The sequence below is a fragment of the Triticum aestivum genome, chromosome 5B, assembly GCF_018294505.1.
Source record: "Triticum aestivum cultivar Chinese Spring chromosome 5B, IWGSC CS RefSeq v2.1, whole genome shotgun sequence".
NCBI classification, from domain to species: Eukaryota; Viridiplantae; Streptophyta; class Magnoliopsida; order Poales; family Poaceae; genus Triticum; species Triticum aestivum.
Genome location: NC_057807.1, coordinates 132,513,623 through 132,526,163, shown reverse-complemented (window position 1 = coordinate 132,526,163; position 12,541 = coordinate 132,513,623).

Genomic DNA, 12,541 nt, shown 5'->3' with positions numbered 1-12,541 from the left:
AACTCACGCCGCCTGGAACACCTCAGCGCAATGGTGTGTCCGAACGTCGTCTTCACACTCTATAGGATATGGTGCGATCTATGATGTCTCTTACCGATCTACCGCTATCATTTTTGAGGTTATGTTTTAGAGACTGTCGCATTCACTATAAATAGGGCACCGTCTAAATCCGTTGAGACGACATAGTATTAATTATGGTTTGAGAAGAAACCTAAGCTGTCGTTTCAGAAAGTTTGGGGATGCGATGCTTATGTCAAGAAACTTCAACCTGAAAAGCTCAAACCCAAATCGGAAAAATGCGTCTTCATAGGATACCTTAAGGAAACTATTGGGTATACCTTCTACCTCAGATCCGAGGGCAAGATATTTGTTGCCAAGAATGGATCCTTTCTGGAGAAAGAGTTTCTCTCGAAAGAATTAAGTGGGAGGGAAGTAGAACTTGATGAGGTAACCCACCTTGAACCGGAAAGTAGCGCAGCTCAGGAAGATGTTTCTGTGGTGCCTGCACCGACTAGAGAGGAAGTTAATGATGATGATCATGAAACTTCGGATCAAGTTGCTACAGAACTTTGTAGGTCCACAAGGACACATGCCACACCAGAATGGTATGGCAACCCTGTCCTGTAAATCATGTTGTTCGACAATGGTGAACCTTCAAACTATGAAGAAGCAATGCCGGGCCAAGATTCCAACAAATGGCTTGAAGCCATGAGATCCGAGATAGGATCCATGTATGAGAACAAAGTATGGACTTTGGTGGACTTGCCCGATGATCGGTGAGCCATAGGAAATAAGTGGATCTTTAAGAAGAAGACTGACGCGGATGGTAATGTGACCGTCTATAAGGCTCGGCTTGTCGCTAAGGGTTATCGACAAGTTCAAGGAGTTGACTACGATGAGACCTTCTCACCCGTAGGGAAGCTAAAGTCCGTCCGAATCATGTTACCAATTTCTGCATTCTATGATTATGAGATCTGGCAAATGGACATCAAAATAGCATTCCTTAACGGTTTCCTTAAGGAAGAATTATATATGATGCAGCCGGAAGGTTTTGTCGATCCTAAGAATGCTGATAAAGTATGCAAGCTCTTAGTGGTGGAGCCAGGATTGAAGCAAAGCCTGATGACCCACAAGTGTAGGGAATCTATCATGGTCCTTTCGATAAGTAAGAGTGTCGAACCCAACGAGGAGCAGAAGGAAATGACAAGCGGTTTTCAGTAAGGTATTCTCTGCAAGCACTGAAATTATCGGTAACAGATAGTTTTGTGATAAGGTAATTTGTAATGGGTAACAAGTAACAAAAGTAAATAAGGTGCAGCAAGGTGGCCCAATCCTTTTTGTAGCAAAGGACAAGCTTGGACAAATTCTTATATATGAAGGAAAACGCTCCCGAGGACACATGGGAATTATCGTCAAGCTAGTTTTCATCACGCTCATATGATTCACGTTCGTTACTTTGATAATTTGATATGTGGGTGGACCGGTGCTTGGGTACTGCCCTTTCTTGGACAAGCATCCCACTTATTATTAACCCCGATTTCAAGCATCCGCAACTACAAAAGAAGTACTAAGGTAAACCTAACCATAGCATGAAACATATGGATCCAAATCAGCCCCTTATGAAGCAACGCATAAACTAGGGTTTAAGCTTCTGTCACTCTAGCAACCCATCATCTACTTCTTACTTCCCAATGCCTTCCCCTAGGCCCAAACAATGGTGAAGTGTCATGTAGTCAACATTCACATAACACCACTACAGGAGAGACAACATACATCTCATCAAAATATCGAACGAATACCAAATTCACATGACTACTTATAGCAAGACTTCTCCCATGTCCTCAGGAACAAACGTAACTACTCACAAATCATATTCATGTTCATAATCAGAGGGGTATTAAAATGCATATAGGATCTGAACAAATGATCTTCCACCGAATAAACCAACTAGCATCAACTACAAGGATTAATCAACACTACTACCAGACCACATGTACCAATCAGAGGTTTTGGGACAAAGATTGGATACAAGAGATGAACTAGGGTTTGAGAGGAGATGGTGCTGGTGAAGATGTTGATGGAGATTGACCCCCTCCCGATGAGAGGATTGTTGGTGATGACGATGGTGATGATTTCCCCCTCCCGGAGGGATGTTTCCCTGGCTGAACAGCTCCGCCGGAGCCCTAGATTGGTTCCACCAAGGTTCCGCCTCATGGCGGCGGTGTTTCGTCCCGAAAGCTTGCATATATATGTCATTGAAGCAATTGCAATTTATCATAACATTGGAAAGAGTCAATATAAGAGCTTTTCAGCAAGCCGACATACTCAACTATCATTTAGTGTTTCACAATTGCCAAAACTCACACAATACTTATGGGTATGAAGTTTTAATCGGACATAGAGAAAGATAGGGGCTTATAGTGTTGCCTCCCAACCTTTTACCTCAAGGGTAATGTCAACAATAATAGTTCATGCTAACTTACATCCAATTGGATATATATATATATATATATATATATATATATATATATCAAGATCTTTCCAACACAAGGTGCTTGCCAAAGGATAAAATATAAAAAGGAAAGGTGAAGATCACAATGACTCTTGCAGAATGTATAAGACAAGAATAAAAGATAGGCCCTTCGCAGAGGGATGCAGAGGTTGCCATGTGCTTTTATGGTTGGATTCACGAAATCTTAATGCAAAAGACGGTCACTTTATATTGCCACTTGTGATATGGACCTTTCTTATGCAGTCCATGGCTTTTATTGCTTCCACATCACAAGATCGTATAAAGTTTATTTTATCCACACTAATAAGTCATACATATTTAGAGAGCAATTTTTATTGCATGCAACATGACAACTTACTTGAAGGATCTTACTCAATCCATAGGTAGATATGGTGGACTCTCATGGCGAAACTGGGTTTAAGGATATTCGGAAGCACAAGTATATCTCTACTTCATGCAAGGAATTTGGCTAGCATGAGGGGGAAAGGCAAGCTCAACATGTTGGATGATCAATGACAATATACTTTATTTCGGATATAAGAAAACATAACCCATTACGTTGTCTTCCTTGTCCAACATCAACTTTTTAGCATGTCATATTTTAATGAGTCCTCACAATCATAAAAGATGTCCAAGATAGTGTATTTATATGTGAGAACCTCTCTTTCTTTATTACCTCCTATTAATTGCAACGATGACCAAAACTATGTTTGTCAACTCTCAACAACTTTTATTCATCATACTCTTTATATGTGAGGTCATTACTCTCCATAAGATCAATATGATCTCTTTTATTTCTTTTTATTCTTTCTTTTTCTTTTTATCCCTCAAGATCATAGGAAGATAATCAAGACCTTGACTCAACACTAATCTATATTATAAATAGCTCACGGACTCAATTACATAGAGGGATCATAAAGCAAAACTCAAAACTAGATCATACTAAAAACTTTATTCTACTAGATCAAGATATTACCAAAAGGATCAAACTAAGTGAAATAGTAAAGATAGGAGTATGATGATGATACGATACCAAGGCACCTCCCCCAAGCTTGGCAGTTGCCAAGGGGAGTGCCCATACCAATGTAATTATGTCTCTTTCTTCGGAGGTGATGAAGGTGGTGATGATGATGGATAGTCACACATCGAGCATAAAAGTTCCTCCGGTTTGCGGATAATGCCCTTGAGTGCGGTGATATGATCCTTCAACAAAATATTTTCACGTGTGAGATACTTGTTTTGTATGCGGGCTAACTCAATCGTCTTGAAAGCTTCAATCTCAATTGGGGTAAGAAGGTTGTGATGAGGTTGAAGGATGTCTTCTTCTACCGCCGGAGCTTGATCCTCCATGACCTTCTTGATCCTATCATCCTTGTTGATCTCCCCGGGTTCTTCTTTCTTCAGCTCTATCTTCATTAGCCGAACATCATTGCCTTCATTGTTGGAGGAGGGTGACGACATGATGCCTGGCCTTAACAAATCTGACAGAAAACATCTCGAAACAAAGACAGAGGATATTTGCGTGATACGGTGGTCAAAACCTTCGGGAGATTATATAATGATTTTTTACCGACTAATAGAAGTATCGTGCAAGAAAACAGAGTCCGGAGAGCACACGAGGTGCCCACAAGGCAGGGGGCGCGCCCAGGGGGTAGGGAGCGCCCTCCACCCTCGTGGACGCCTCATGTCCTTCCCGGACTACTTCTTATTTTCCTATTTCCTAAATATTCCAAAATGGAGAAAAATTGCTATTAGAACTATTTTGGAGTCGATTTACTTACCGTACCACATACCTATTCCTTTCCGGAGTCTGAAACATTCTGGAAAGTGTCCCTTATGTATTCCTCCGGGTTACGGTTTCAATAACATTGGTTTCAACATTTATGGGATTACCTGAGATATAATGTTTGATCCTCTGACCGTTAACCACCTTCGGACTTGTGCCTTCGAAGTTGTTGATTTTTATGGCACCGGAATGATAGACCTCCTCGATAATGTAAGGACCTTCCCATTTAGAGAGGAGTTTTCCTGCAAAAAATCTCAAACGAGAGTTGTATAGCAAAACATTATCACCTACATTAAACTCACGCTTTTGTATCCTTTTGTCATGCCATCTTTTAACTTTTTCTTTAAACAGCTTTGCATTCTCATAGGCTTGGGTTCTCCATTCATCAAGTGAGCTAACGTTAAATAATCTCTTCTCACCAGCAAGTTTGAAATCATAATTGAGCTCTTTAATGGCCCAATATGCCTTATGTTCTAGTTTGAGAGGTTAGTGGCATGTTTTTCCATAAACCATTTTATATGGAGACATACCCATAGGATTTTTATATGCAGTTCTATAAGCCCATAATGCATCATCAAGTTTCTTGGACTAATTCTTTCTAGATCTATTAACAGTCTTTTGCAAAATCAATTTAAGCTCTCTATTACTCAATTCTACTTGACCACTAGACTGTGGGTGATATGGAGATGCAATTCTGTGATTAACATCATACTTAGCAAGAATTTTACGAAAAGCACCATGAATAAAATGTGAACCACCATCAGTCATTAAATATCTAGGGACTCCAAACCTCGGAAAAATAACTTCTTTAAGCATCTTAATAGAGGTGTTATGATCAGCACTACTAGTTGGAATAGCTTCTACCCCTTAGTAACGTAACCAATAGCAACTAAAATATGTGTATACCCATTAGAGGAAGGAAACGGTCCCATATAATCAAAGCCCCAAACATCAAATGGTTCAGTAACAAGAGAATAATTCATAGGCATTTCTTGACGTCTACTAATATTACCAGTTCTTTGACATTCATCGCAAGACAAGACAAACTTACGGGCATCCTTGAAGAGAGTAGGCCAATAAAAACCGGATTGCAATACCTTATGCGCAGTTCTATCTCCAGCGTGGTGTCCTCCATAAGCCTCGGAGTGACACTTGCGTAGGATCTGTTCCTGTTCATGCTCAGGTACACAATGTCTAATAACACCATCTACTCCTTCTTTATAAAGGTGTGGGTCATCCCAGAAGTAATGTCTTAAATCATAGAAAAACTTTTTCTTTTGCTGGTATGTGAAACTAGGTGGTATGAATTTAGCAACAGCATACCATGGAGTAGTACGAGAAGCATTTATGACAACTAATTGTTCATCCGGAAAGCTGTCATCAATAGGTAGTGGGTCATCAAGAACATTCTCTAACCTAGACAAGTTGTCTGCAACTGGGTTCTCAGCTCCCTTTCTATCAATAATATGCAAATCAAATTCTTGTAGTAGGAGAACCCATCTAATAAGTCTAGGTTTAGCATCTTTTTGTTCCATAAGATATTTAATAACAACATGATCAGTGTGAATAGTTACTTTAGAATCAACAATACAAGGTCTGAATTTATCACAAGCAAATACAACTGCTAAAAATTATTTTTCAGTAGTAGCATAATTTCTCTAGGCACTGTCTAGAGTTTTACTAGCATATTGAATAACATTTAGTTTCTTATCAACTCTTTGTCCTAGAATAGCCCCTACAGCATAATCACTAGCATCACACATAATTTCAAAGGGTAAATTCCAATCAGGTGGCTGAACAATAGGTGCAGAAATCAAAGCTTTCTTAAGTATTTCAAATGCTTCTACATAATCATCATCGAAGATAAAAGGAATATCTTTTTGTAAGAGATTAGTCAGAGGCCTAGAAATTTTAGAGAAGTCTTTAATGAATCTCCTATAAAAACCGGCATGACCAAGGAAACTTCTTATACCTTTGATGTCCTTAGGACACGACATCTTTTCAATAACATCAACTTTAGCTTTACCAACTTCAATACCTCTTTCAAAAATTTTATGCCCCAAGAGAATGCCTTCATTAACCATAAAGTGGCACTTCTCCCAATTCAAGACAAGACTAGTATCTTCGCATCTTTGCAAAACTTGATCATGGTTACTCAAGCAATCATCAAAAGAAGATCCATAAACAGAGAAATCATCCATGAAAACCTCAACAATCTTTTCACAAAAGTTAGCGAATATAGCCATCATGGATCTTTGAAAGGTAGTAGGTGCATTACATAAACCAAAAGGCATACGTCTATAAGCAAAAGTACCGAAAGGGCAAGTAAAAGTGGTCTTTTATTGATCCTCTGCTGACACAGGTATTTGAGAGAAACCAGAGTAACCATCTAGAAAGCAAAAATGTGTATGTTTAGATAATATTTCTAGCATTTGATCAATAAAAGGCAAAGGGTAATGATCCTTTTTAGTAGCTTTATTTAATTTGCGGAAATCAATTACCATCCTATAACCTGTAACAATTCTTTGCGTGATCAATTCATCTTTATCATTAGGAACTATAGTAATACCTCCCTTCTTAGGGACACAATGGACATGACTTACCCACTGACTATCAACAATGGGATAAATTATACCTGCCTCCAGAAGCTTTAGTATTTCTTTTCTTACCACTTCTTTCATCTTAGGATTTAACCGTCGTTGGTGATCAACAACTGGTTTGGCATCTTTCTCCAATTTTATTTTGTGTTGGCATAGAGTGGGTGAGGGAGTCCTGGACTAGGGGGTGTCCGGATAGCCGAACTATCATCATCGGCCGGACTCCAAGACTATGAAGATACAAGATTGAAGACTTCGTCCCGTGTCCGGATGGGACTTTCCTTGGCGTGGAAGGCAAGCTTGGCGATACGGATATGTAGATCTCCTACCATTGTAACCGACTCTGTGTAACCCTAGCCCTCTCCTGTGTCTATATAAACCGGAGGGTTTTAGTCCGTAGGACAACAACAATCATACCATAGGCTAGCTTCTAGGGTTTAGCCTCCTTGATCTCGTGGTAGATCCACTCTTGTACTACCCATATCATCAATATCAATCAAGCAGGAGTAGGGTTTTACCTCCATCGAGAGGGCCCGAACCTGGGTAAAAACATCGTGTCCCTTGTCTCCTGTTACCATCCGCCTAGATGCACAGTTCGGGACCCCCTACCCGAGATCCGCCGGTTTTGACACCGACATTGGTGGTTTCATTGAGAGTTACTCTGTGCCGTCGCATATAGGCCCGATGTTCAACAACGACGCGGTCCAGGGTGAGACTTTTCTCCCCGTACAAATCTTCGTATTCGGCGGCTTTGCACTGCGGGCCAACTCGTTTGGCCATCTGGAGCAGATCGAAAGCTATGCCCCTGGCCATCAGGTCAGATTTGGAAGTTTGAACTTCACGGCTGACATCCGCGGAGACTTGATCTTCGATGGATTCGAGCCACAGCCGAGCGCGCCGCACTGTTTTGATGGGCATGATTTAGCTCGGCTGCCGGACAGTTCCCTGGAGGCCGCACACGAGTCTGCTCCGACCCTTAATTCGGAGTCGACTACGCAGATTGAGGATGGGTGGCTAGACACCGCCTCGTGGGCTGTTACATCTACGGCGATGGAGCTGAATACCGACCTTGTCCCTTGTGAAGGTCGTAACTCCGAGGTGCCGGACTCCTCACCGGACTCCGAACCTCCTGCGCCCCTACCAATCGAATCTGATTGGGCGCCGATCATGGAGTTCACCGCTGTGGACATCTTTCAGCACTCGCCTTTTGGCAACATCCTGAATTCGCTAAAGTATCTCTCATTATCAGGAGAGCCCTGGCCGGGCATGGTCAGGACGGTTGGGATGCGGACGACGAAGAAATTGAAAGCCCGCCCACCACCCACTTTGTAGCCACTGTCGACGATCTAACCGACATGCTAGACTATGACTCCGAAGACATCGACGGTATGGACGACGATGCCGGAGACGACCAAGAACCAGCGCCTACTAGGCACTGGAAAGCCACCTCGTCATACGACATATACATGGTGGACACCCCAAAGGATGGGAATGGCGATGGAACAGCGGAGGAGGATCCCTCCAAGAAACAGCCTAAACGCCGGCATCAGCGGCGCCGCTCTAAATCCCGCCACAGCAAGAATGGAGATTCCGGCACCGGAGACAATAAGACCCCAGACAGTGCCGAAGAAAACCCCCTCCAGCAAGATTTAGCACAGGAGGACGGAGAAGCCAGCCCTCATCAGAGAGCGGCAGACGAAGAGGTAGAGGATGATAATTACATGCCTCCCTCCGAAGACGAGGCAAGCCTCAACGACGACGAATTCGTCATGCCAGAGGATCCCGTCGAACAAGAGCGTTTTAAGTGCAGGCTATTGGCCACATCAAGCAGCCTCAAGAAAAAGCAGCAGCAGCTTAGAGCTGATCAAGATCTGCTAGCCGACAGATGGACTCAAGTCCTTGCGGCCGAAGAGCATGAACTCGAACGCCCCTCCAAAAGCTACCCCAAATGCAAGCTGCTCCCCTGATTAGAGGAGGAGGCATATAAACCTGCATCACCAGCGCACAATACGGCTGACCGACCACCTCGTGGCCACGACAGAGAGGCCCCTAGGCCCTCCACTAAAACCGTACCCCGGCATCGTTCGTAAAGCACAAAGCCACGGGGGAATGCGCCGGACCTGCAAGACATGTTGGAGGATAAGGCAAGACAATCAAGATCGATCTACGGATCGCATGGGCGCCCCATGATGCGCGACGACGACCGTCGCGCCGGATACAATAACTCCGGCCGGGCCGAACACAGTAGACAAAGCTCGCTTGAGCTACGTCGTGATATAGCCCAATATAGAGGCGCTGCACACCCACTATGCTTCACAAATGAAGTAATGGATCATCAAATCCCCGAAGGGTTCAAACCCGTGAACATTGAATCCTACGATGGCACAATAGACCCCGCGGTTTGGATCGAAGACTACCTCCTTCATATCCACATGGCCCGCGGTGACGATCTTCACGCCATCAAATATCTCCCCCTCAAGCTTAAAGGACCAGATCGGCATTGGCTTAACAGCTTGCCAGCAGAATCAATTGGGTGTTGGGAGGACCTGGAAGCCGCATTCCTTGACAACTTCCAGGGCACATATGTGCGACCACCAGACGCCGATGACCTAAGCCACATAATTCAGCAGCCAGACGAATCGGCCAGATAATTCTGGACACGGTTCTTAACAAAGAAAAATCAAATCGTCGACTGTCCGGATGCAAAGGCCCTCGCAGCCTTCAAACATAACATCCGCGACGAGTGGCTTGCCCGGCACCTAGGACAGGAAAAGCCGAAATCCTTGGCAGCCCTCACATCACTCATGACCCGCTTCTGCGCGGGAGAGGACAGCTGGCTAGCCCGCAGTAACAACCTCAGCAAAAATTCTGGCAGCCCGGATACCAAGGACCGCAATGGCAGGTTGCGTCGCAACAAAAACAAACGCCGCGTTAACAGCGACAACACTGAGGATACGGAAGTCAACGCCGGATTCAGAGGCTCCAAACCCGGTAAGCAGAAAAAGCCATTCAAGAGAACTACTCCGGGTCCATCCAATTTGGACCAAATATTCGACCGCTCTTGCCAGATACACGGCACCCCCGAAAAGCCAGCTAATCACACCAACAGGGATTGTTGGGTATTCAAGCAGGAAGGCAAGTTAATTGCCGAAAACAATGACAAGGGGCTACATAGCGATGACGAGGAAGAGACCCGCCCGCCGAACAATAGACGACAGAAGGGTTTCCCCCCACAAGTGCGGACGGTGAACATGATATACGCAACCCACATATCCAAGAGGGAGTGGAAGCGTGCACTCAGGGACGTATACACGATGGAGCCAGTCGCCCCGAAGTTCAATCCATGGTCCTCTTGCCCGATCACTTTTGATCGAAGGGACCACCCCACCAGCATCCGCCATGGCGTGTTCGCCGCATTGGTCCTAGACCCAATCGTCGATGGGTTTCACCTCACCAGAGTCCTGATCGACGGCGGCAGCAGCCTGAACCTGCTTTACCAGGATACAGTGTGCAAGATGGGCATATACCCTTCAAGGATTAAACCAACAAAAACGACCTTCAAAGGCGTCATACCAGGTGTAGAGGCCAATTGTACAGGCTCAGTTACACTAGAAGTGGTCTTCGGATCCCTGGATAATTTCCGAAGCGAGGAGTTAATCTTCGACATAGTTCCATTCCGCAGCGGCTATCATGCTCTGCTCGGACGGACCGCGTATGCAAAATTCAACGCGGTGCCGCACTACACATACCTCAAGCTCAAGATGCCAGGCCCTCGAGGAGTCATCACGGTCAACGGAAACACGGAACGCTCTCTCTGAACAGAGGAACATACAGCGGCTCTCGCGGCAGAAGTACAGTGCAGCCTCTTAAGGCAATTCTCGAGTCCGGCCGTTAAGCGACCAGACACGGCTAAACGCGCCCGGAGTAACCTACAACAAGACCACCTGGCACGTTCCAAGCACGCGTAGCAATGCGGCCCCAACCCCAGCCCTTGCGAAATTGCAAGACTAGTCCTTCGCGTACATCATTACGCTTTGGAGATATCATGGGCATAGGGGGAGGGGCACGACCACGACAGGCCCAGAGTGCGGCTCAACCACACCAGGGGCTCCCAAGTGTGTCATCTTTTTTTCCTTTTTCTCTTTTCTTACCCACAGGACTCCGTTCACCAGAGGCCCTGTCCGGTAGTAAACCTGCCAAACTCATGATGCAACAGCCAGGGAAGGAGAAAGGCTACGACGAGTATCCAGGTGGTCTCCATTACGAGCATTAAATCTGTTTTATACACCATCCCGCAGCCTACCCCTGGAGGGGGACATGTTTAATAGTCCCATCCCTTGCTTACCGCACTATTTGTATCGTTCTACATTCATGGCAGTATTTCTTGAATAAACAATGCATCCCTTTTTTGCTTATAATTGCATTCCTTTCTTATACATATGTTCATTTATGACATGTTGCATCCGTACACTTTGGTATGGCTAAATACACCAGGGGCTTAAGTTCCCCATATTATGGTGTGATAAGTCCGAACACTTTCACAAGTGCGGCACCCCGAACTTATAGCATTATATGCATCGGCTCTGAATCATGTCTTGGGTCAATAGTTGGGTTTGCCCGGCTCCCATGTTTTGGTACCTTACGTTCTGTTGTATCGGCTAAGGTAGCACTGGGAGAACCACTGCGATTGCGCCCCAGTTGAGCTGGGCGAGCGCCTTAGTGGAGAAAGCTAAAACTGACCGTCATGATGAGGCGAGAGCCGGTCGCTGTTCGAGAGGTTTTTTCGAGTCCCTAAAGACTGATGCCGCTTAGAGCGAGGAACCAGCTTTGTCCGGTCCAGGCATGGATAGCGCCCCGAATTCGGCCTTCCGAACACTAGGGGTGAGGGAGTCCTGGACTAGGGGGTGTACGGACAGCCGGACTATCATCGTAAGCCGGACTCCAAGACTATGAAGATACAAGATTGAAGGCTTCGTCCCATGTCCGGATGGGACTTTCCTTGGCGTGGAAGGCAAGCTTGGCGATACTGATATGTAGATCTCCTACCATTGTAACCGACTCTGTGTAACCCTAGCCCTCTCCGGTGTTTATATAAACCGGAGGGTTTTAGTCCGTAGGACGAACAACCATTACAACAATCATACCATAGGCTAGCTTCTAGGGTTTAGCCTCCTTGATCTCGTGGTAGATCCACTCTTGTACTACCCATATCATCAATATCAATCAAGCAAGAGTAGGGTTTTACCTCCATCGAGAGGGCCCGAACCTGGGTAAAAACATCGTGTCCCTTGTCTCCTGTTACCATCCGCCTAGACGCACAGTTCGGGACCCCCTACCCGAGATCCGCCGGTTTTGACACCGACATTGGTGCTTTCATTGAGAGTTCCTCTGTGTCGTCACCGATAGGCTTGATGGCTTCTTCAATCAACAACAACACAGTCCTGGATGAGACTTTTCTCCCCGGACAGATCTTCGTATTCGGCGGCTTCGCACTGTGGGCCAATTCACTTGGCCATCTGGAGCAGATCAAAAGCTATGCCCCTGGCCATCAGGTCAGATTTGGGAGCCTAAACTTCACGGCGGATATCCGCGGAGACTTGATCTTCGATGGATCCGAGCCACAGCCGAGCATGCCGCACTGTCACG